The sequence below is a fragment of the Pongo pygmaeus genome, chromosome 10 (assembly GCF_028885625.2).
Source record: "Pongo pygmaeus isolate AG05252 chromosome 10, NHGRI_mPonPyg2-v2.0_pri, whole genome shotgun sequence".
NCBI classification, from domain to species: domain Eukaryota; kingdom Metazoa; phylum Chordata; class Mammalia; order Primates; family Hominidae; genus Pongo; species Pongo pygmaeus.
In genome coordinates this window covers 40,152,419-40,160,488 of record NC_072383.2, presented here as the reverse complement: position 1 = coordinate 40,160,488, position 8,070 = coordinate 40,152,419, and the positions used below count along the sequence as shown (strand labels likewise).

The 8,070-nt window shown below is 39.1% G+C and overlaps 1 long non-coding RNA gene across 1 annotated transcript in view; it reads right to left on the bottom strand.

The window, feature by feature from the left end:
- Positions 1-5,292: 5,292 nt before the first annotated feature.
- Positions 5,293-8,070, bottom strand: part of LOC134737654 (uncharacterized) — a 39,672-nt gene continuing 36,894 nt past the window's right edge. Inside the window, exon 5 of the long non-coding RNA XR_010122765.1 lies at positions 5,293-5,382. This is a non-coding gene — a long non-coding RNA (uncharacterized LOC134737654). The remainder of the gene's footprint in view (positions 5,383-8,070) is intronic.

Genomic DNA, 8,070 nt, shown 5'->3' with positions numbered 1-8,070 from the left:
TTCAATTTAGTTCTAGGAAGTCAGTGTGAAATGGCCTTAGGTTTCCTGACTCCAGACCCTATTCTCCTGCCTCAATTCCATTTGCTTATGTATTATTTTTGTTGTCTACAACATAAATGAGGAGTCTCTGGAATTTCATCTTTCATAAGCCAACACCTGGATTTTCTTAAAACAGATATTTTTCTTATCCATTAGTCAAAGTAAATTCATCTTCCCTTATATCATGACACCACCAGGAGTATTAGTAAAGCATAATAGCAATTGTCTCACTCAGATGTACAATCATAGAACATAAAAGAGAAAACATTCTTCCTTTTAAATTCCTTATAACTCTAAGTGATAAATAAGGGAGTAAATTTGGGTCAAAAGAAGGGTTCAAGCTATATCTATACAGCCAAATCACTAAGTCATACGTCCAACAGGCTAATTATTATGTATTTTTAAATATTTTACCATTCATATTGGCCAAATCAATGTAATTGATTCATAAATGCCAGCAGTCCCTGTGTTGGGAATGATTTTTCCATTTATCTACTGATGCGCAAAGTCCTAGAACAACAAGAGATAAATTAAGAAACATTCAACTTTCTTGTCTCTCCAATCCCTTCTCAACATTGTTGCTGGCTTTCTAAGACACAACCTTAAGAGAAAAGAAGTGAACTTTGACCCATACCTTTCACCTTATACATAAATTAACTCAAAATGGATCACAGACCTAAGTGAAAAACCTAAACTACACACAGATTTCCAAAAGAAAATTTAAAAGAAAATATTTACAGCCTTGCGTAGGTGAAGATTTTAGAAAATATACCCAGAGGTTGTAGTGAGCCTGGGTGACAGAGTGAGACTCCATCTCAAAAAACAAACAAAAAGGAAAATATACCAAAAGCTGGACCACAAAAAAAAAACTTATAAACTGGACTTATCAACATGAAAAGCTTCTACAAGACACTGTTGAGAGAATAAAAAGATAAACCACAGACTGGAAGAAAATATTTGTAAAATACATATAAGGGACTTGTATGCTGAATATATAAAGAACTCTCAAAACTCAACAATAAGGAAAAATAAAACTGGGTAATAGATTTCAACACACACTTCACCAGCAAAGATATATGGATGGCAAAACACACACACACACACACACACACACACACACACAAAACATGTTCAATATCACTAGTCATTTGGCCAAAAAAAAAAAAAAAAAAAAAAAGGTAAAACCACAGTGAGATTATCATTTCATATCTATGAAAATGGCTCCATTTTTTTCAACTGACAATATCAAGTGCTAACAAGGATACAGAGTAACTGGAACTCTCATATATTGCTAATAGGATTGGAAAAGGGTACAAGTACCTTTGGAAAACAGTTTGGCAGATTCTTATAAAGTTAAACATATACTCTCCAGTGACCCAGTAATTGTACTCCTAGACATTTACCCAAGGGGAATGAAAAAGTTATATTCATAAAAAGCCTGTACCTGAATGTTCATAGCAGCTTTCTATTACCAAAAAGTGAAAGTAAACCAAATGTCCTTTATTGTTGAATGGATTAAAAGCCTGTGGTATATCCATGCCATGGAATACCACTCAGTGATAAAACAGAGCAGACTACTGGTATACATACTAAATGGATAAATCTTAAATATATTATGCTAAGTAAAAGAAGTCAGAATCAAAAAGCTATATGTGTTATTGTGTTCCTATGACATTTTAGAAAAGGCAATGCCACAGGAACAGAAAACAGATCACTGGTTGCCCGGGACAAAGGAGAGCTGACTTCAAAGGGAGAGCCAGAGGCACTCTTTTGGGATGGTGGAACTACTCTATATTTGTCTAAAGGGGTTGCAATATGACTTACGCATTTGTCAAAACTGGTAGGACTGTAATGAAAGCAAATTTTACTGTCTTAATTTAGAAATAAAAAATTAAAAACAGTTATGTCTTAATATCCCTCTGTGGCTTCCCATCATTGACAAAAAACTCAATTTGCTTCAGACTACCATTGAAAGCCCTTCCTGTTTTGGTCTTTCCCTGCCTCTCTAGTTCCTTCTCTTTCCTGTGCCTCAGACAGGCCACATCACTGTGGTTCCCTGAATACCCTGCATTGTGTCTCAGCCTTCTGCCAGCGTGTGGTCCTCCAGGAACACTGTGCCTACTGCCTGTACAGGTTCTCTCCCCCTGGGCCCCACCCTAAGCATGTGAAGCTCCAACCAGGCTGGATGTCTTGCAGTTCCCCCAAAATGTGCTAGGTAGTTTCAAGCCTCCTGGCCTCTGTGCATCCTCAGTCTGGAATATTCTTTCTCCCATGTATTCTTTTTAATAAAAGCCCAGTAAACATTCACTTGTCTTAGAATTCTAACATTACTTCTGACATTTTTCCTGAAGCCTCCCCATGAAGGAGCTTGTTCTCCCCTTGTAATCCAACCATTCCATGCAGAGACTTCTGTTATAGCATTTGAAAACATTGCAGCCATGTGTTTTCATGTCTATCGTAACCTCTCTAAGGGCAGGGATCCTTCTTTTTCGTTTTGTATTGCCACTACCTACACGTAGCATATTTCTAGCACATGATAGGTGCTTGATAAATGTTTGATGAATGAATGAATAAAAACCTAACAAGCTAATGAGCTAATAAATCTCATCTGGACTAAAACTCTGAAGTGTCCTGCAGAAGAATGCTCTACATCATCCCAGTTCTGAGCAGCCCACTTCCAGCACATACTGTCTACTTTCTTTGATGTTTGTAAACTAATGTCGTAATTACCTATTTACTGTACATGGTTATACAAATAGGTAATTATACTAGATTGTGAGTTCTTCCAGGGACTCACTAAACTCTAGATCCCTAGCACCCAGGAGACAATGCCCAACTCAAGTAGTTACTCAATAAACTTGTGTTAAGCCAGGCGTGGTGGCTCCCAGCACTTTGGGAGTCCCAAGGAGGGAGGATGGCTTGAGGCCAGGAATTTGAGACCAGCCCAGGCAACATGGCAAGATCCTGTCTCTACACAAAAATAATAAATGAAAATAAACTTGTGTTAAACTGACTTTTCAGATGAGTAGATTCCATGCTTTTTTCCTCTCCTGAGCCCAGGGCCCAACTAGGCTGCAGTGATGCCAGTAATAAGTGTGTGAAAAGAAGAAAAGTTATAAAGTTCTTAAAGAGAAAACTTTAAGACGGGCATGCATAATCAGAGTAGAAAGACATCAATAACCCAACAGTAATAAATGTAGGGAATTAGAAATGACCTTGAACCACATTTTCCTCTGGAAAAATAATCCCTCAAAGAAAGTGAGAGCAAAATGAACAATGGTAGGATAAGCAAAACTGCTTATACCAAAAGAATCCTTGGAAGATAACACATGAAGTGAGCAGACACAGTATCTCCTTTTTCCAAAGCCCGGAATTGGTTTCAGGTCTGCTGCTCAGCCCCATCTCCCCAGGCATGTCTGCAAGTCACATAGTTTCACCTCCGCTAATGTCTGCGTTGTCCCAGGAATGATTTAGAACCTGCAAGGGCAACATGATTTTACTAATGAAGGGGAATTCTTGGTTCAATTTGGCCATGATACATTCTGAATCCAAGTGCAATAGTACATATTCTTTGAATCTCAGAAAGAGTTTCTAAGAATTTGACCAAAACAAATATTTATGTTATAGAAGAAGACTTTGTGAATAGTAAACTTTCCCAAACAAACCCTGCTGGAACAGCATTCATTGGCTGAACACTGCCTCTCCACACCCCACCCCCCACCCCCGCTTCTCTCTCTCTCTCACACACACACACACACACACACACACACACACACACACAATTTCGCTGCCTGTTGCCCATTTGGAGCTGATTAGTTCATCCCCCAACAGGTACTAAAACATTATGAGCTCAATAAGCCTGCTTACCCCACTGAGTAACCCCAGACTTGTATCTCAGCAAGCCCTGTGCTGAAACATAAGTGCCAATTCCCTTGCTGCTTATCATAAAATTCCCATCAGTTACATAAATATTTTTAAACACTTAATTTTGATCAATCCTTTGGCTTTTTCCTATGTATGTGTATCTGTGTACGCCTGTGTCTATGGTGATTCTTTTATTAGATGGGTCTTAAATGTGATAGGCAATAATGCAACAAATCTAAAATTTGTAAGTCTACGTTCAGGGTCAGGACTAGGATGAGACAAGAGAGGGGCTAAAGTGGCAAAATTCAAGAAGGCCCTCACTCTCAGGGTGCCCAAAGCTTTTTCACTGCCAGTCCCACTCATCTGAGGCTCTGTAAAGTGACATGCTTTACTACTGTGCAAAAAACACACACACACGTCATCTAATCCTCTCATAAAAAATGCTGTCTCCTCTTCTCATAGCTGACTAATTCTCAAGCTTCAAGTTCTAGCTCAGATGTCTCCACCTTGGAGAGAATGTTCCTAAATACCTTCTTTAAAGGAGCATCCTCTCCTATAATTCATCATGGCACTCTTATATTTCTTCTCCATGTTGGTCAAAATGTATAATTACTTCTTGTTTATTGTCAGTTTCCACGAGAATATTAGCATTGTTAGGGCAGAAACAATGAATGTCTTGTTTAACACCATACCCCCATTGCCTAGCACAGTGCCTGGCACATAGTTAACACACAATAAAATAAGTGTTGAATGAATGGAACTTTAATGGCTTTGGGATGATTCAAGTCCACTAGTGACATTTACTTGTCTTGAATTCTTAGATGAGTTACATAAATCCTCTATGGCCCACCTTTGAATGTTCTCACCTCAAAATGGAGATGTTCATTCATCCATTCATTCATTAAGTTGCTTGCAAAGTATCTGACATAAATCAAAGAGTAAATAAATGAATATTTATTTTCCTATTTGGAAGCATAAAAAGTTATATACTGTTCAAATTTACATGGCCAGTGTTCTGGTTTCTTAGGACTATATAACAAACCACCCCAAAATTTAATGGCTTAAAACAATTATTACTTCACTATGATTCACAGTTCCTGTGAGTCAGGAATTTGAGAAGGGCTCTGTTGGGTAGGTCTGGCTTGAGACTTCTCACCCAGTCAGATGGTAGACAGAGCAGGAAAAAAAAAATGGAGGTCTGGAGAAGCTAGGGGTTAGCCAGGGATTGATACATTTCTCCCTCCTCTCTCCCCCTCTCTCAGCATGCTGTCGCAGTGCTTCTTTATATGATCTCTCTAGGTAGACCAACTGGACTTCACAGCATGGTGCCCCTAGGGCAGTCAGACGGCTTACCTGCCAAAACAGTGCTCCATTGCAAGTGTTCCAGCAAACAAGGCAGAAGTTGTATTGCCATTTATGACATAGCATTGGAAATGCAGCTAAGTAGATATTTCAGGATCCTTCCTGCCCACATTCATTCTGGAAAACAAAGGCCTCTTTTCATTTTGCTCCGTCTGTCCTTTTCAGTTCAAGCTGACACAATTCCTTTAAAAATTTTTTGTGAAATTTTTGTATATTAATTTGTAATCTACTCCATTAAATGAAAGTCAGACAAAACTCTTTAAAGTAAGCCTTCACTCCCCGTGAGGTTGTCTTTGGAAAATTCCCTTAAGTGTCTTAAAAGTCCTGGCACAGTGGCTCATGCCTATAAATCCCAGCAGTTAGGGAGGCCAAGGTGGGAGGACGGCTGTAGCCCAGGAGTTTGACACTCACCTGGGCAACATGTTGAAACCCTATCTCTACCAAAATACAAAAATTAGCTAGGCTTTGTGGCTTACACATGTGGTCCCAGCTACTTGGGAGGCTGAGGTGGAAGGATCCCTTAAGCATGGGATGTGGAGGTTACATCCATTGAGCCAACAGCGAGCCACTGCACTCTAGCTTGGGAGAGACAGCAAAACCCTGTCTCAAAAAAACCCTAAACAAAACAGTCTTAAGAAAAACAAAAACAAAAAATTTTAAAAACCCTATTAACACAAAGGGTCTGCGATGCACACCCTTCAGATTCTTAGAACATTTTTGTCTGTTGAAAGGATATGAGGCCCCACCTAACATCTTTGAGGTCTTAACAAAGGGTTGTACAAGACCACCCTGGATTTGATCTCTGCCCTGAAATAGTACTTGAGAGAGTTTTTATTTTCTGGTAAAATAAGAAACATTTATTTTCAAAAACAGTCTTGACATCTTACTATTTCCTCTATGTTTTTATTAAAAACTGAACAGTTGCATTTTTGGCTTATCTGTCTATTTGTGTCTTAGCATGATGTCTAAAAGAAACCAGTTGGCTTTTTCAACATTCTGCCTGCAGATTTTCTCAGACAGATCCATTAGTTCGTTGGTTACATTTTCTCTTTTCCATACTACTACAGGTGACAATTTGGCTAAACTTTCTCCCACCACCTAACAAAGGCCTCCTTTCTTCTGGTTTTCAATAAAGTTTTCCTCACATTCCTTTAAACCTTTAGAACAGATTCTTCAGGGCCCAACGGGCTTCTGCTGACAATATCTTCAAGGCTCTTCCAGCATCTCCCTGATGCCCGACCCCAAATTGTTTTCATCTTTTGTTCTAGCAGCACCCCACTACAAAGTAACAGTCTGTTCCATTTTTCTGATATATATCAAATCTATCCAATACTTAAGGTCTTGAAACAAGAACAAACATTTTATTCTCTTGTTGTTTCTGTGGGTCAGGAGTCTGAGAAAGATTCTACCAGGGTGGGGTTCAGTGGCTCACTAATCCCAGCACTTTGGGAGGCCGAGGCAGGCAGATTACTTAAGGTCAGGGGTTCAAGACCAGCCTGGACAAAACAGTGAAACCATGTCTACTAAAAATTAAAAAAAAAAAATCAGCCAGGCATGGTGATGCGTGCCTATAGTCCCAGCTACTCAAGAGGCTGAGGCAGGAGAATCAGTTGAACCCAGGAGTAGAGGTTGCAGTGAGCCAAGATGGCACCATTGCACTCCAACCTGGGCAATAGAACAAGACTCCATCTCAAAAAATAAAATAAAATAAATAAAATTTTTTTAAAAGGCTCTGGCTTAGGGTCTCTCGTGTGGTTGCTGTCAGATAGTGGCTGGAACAGTAGGTGGGTTGGAGCAGATGGGAGATGCTGGGCAGCTCTTTTATTCATGTATGCTCAGGGCTTCTCCATGTAGTGTCCTTACACAGGCTACCTTGGGCTTCCTCACAGCATGGTGCTTGGAGCTCCAGCAAGGCAGTAGTAGCATCACATTTTGTCTTCACTTTGGAATTCACACAGCATCACTTTCATCACACACTGTTGGGAAATATAGTGAAAACACCTGCCCAGTTTCAGGAGAAAGAATGCAAACCCACGCCTTTATAGGAGGAGTGTTTTTGTAAGTGCAGATTTATTTTCAACCCTCTATATCCAGTAAGTAGCCATTGAACTACTTGTTTTCTATTACATTAAAGGAAATAGAAAACTTCATTCACTCATTCAATTGTTCATTTATTCATATTCCCTTAATCCTCTGTGTATATCCTGTTACTAGAATATCACATTGTTTTCAAATGACCTCTTTTTGTATGTGTCTCTTCCCTTAGACTGTCAGATTTCCCAATGTGGTTGGGAATTGTTTCATTCTTCTTTGTGTCTTCATTACTTAGTGTGAAATCTGACTCATAATAGATGCTCAAATAATATATGCTGACTAAACAGATGAATAAGTAAATTGTACTTTTACTTTATTTATAAATGTTGAATTGGAATATTTCCTATTAAGTAATGAATCACCAAAAACTAAATTTACATTTCTATTCCCTGTTGCTAGAAAATTTTGTTCTTATTAAGTCAACAGCATAATCCATTTATATTGGCTTTGTTTTGTAAATGTGCATTTTCACATGTAGACCACAGAGAGGGTATACCCTGCCTTAGAATCCAAACAACTGAAGCAAATGTAAAAAATACCTTCCAAAAAACAGGCTGACCCAACCACAGCACAGGACGGATTGCCCAGCGTGGGGAAAGGAACAAGAGAACAACCTTGTGAAAAAGCAGCAGCAGGAAAAGAAATATTTTGGCAGAGGTGCAGCCCTCATGAGGAAGAACAGCAAAGCTCTGCAACCCACCTCGAGGCTTC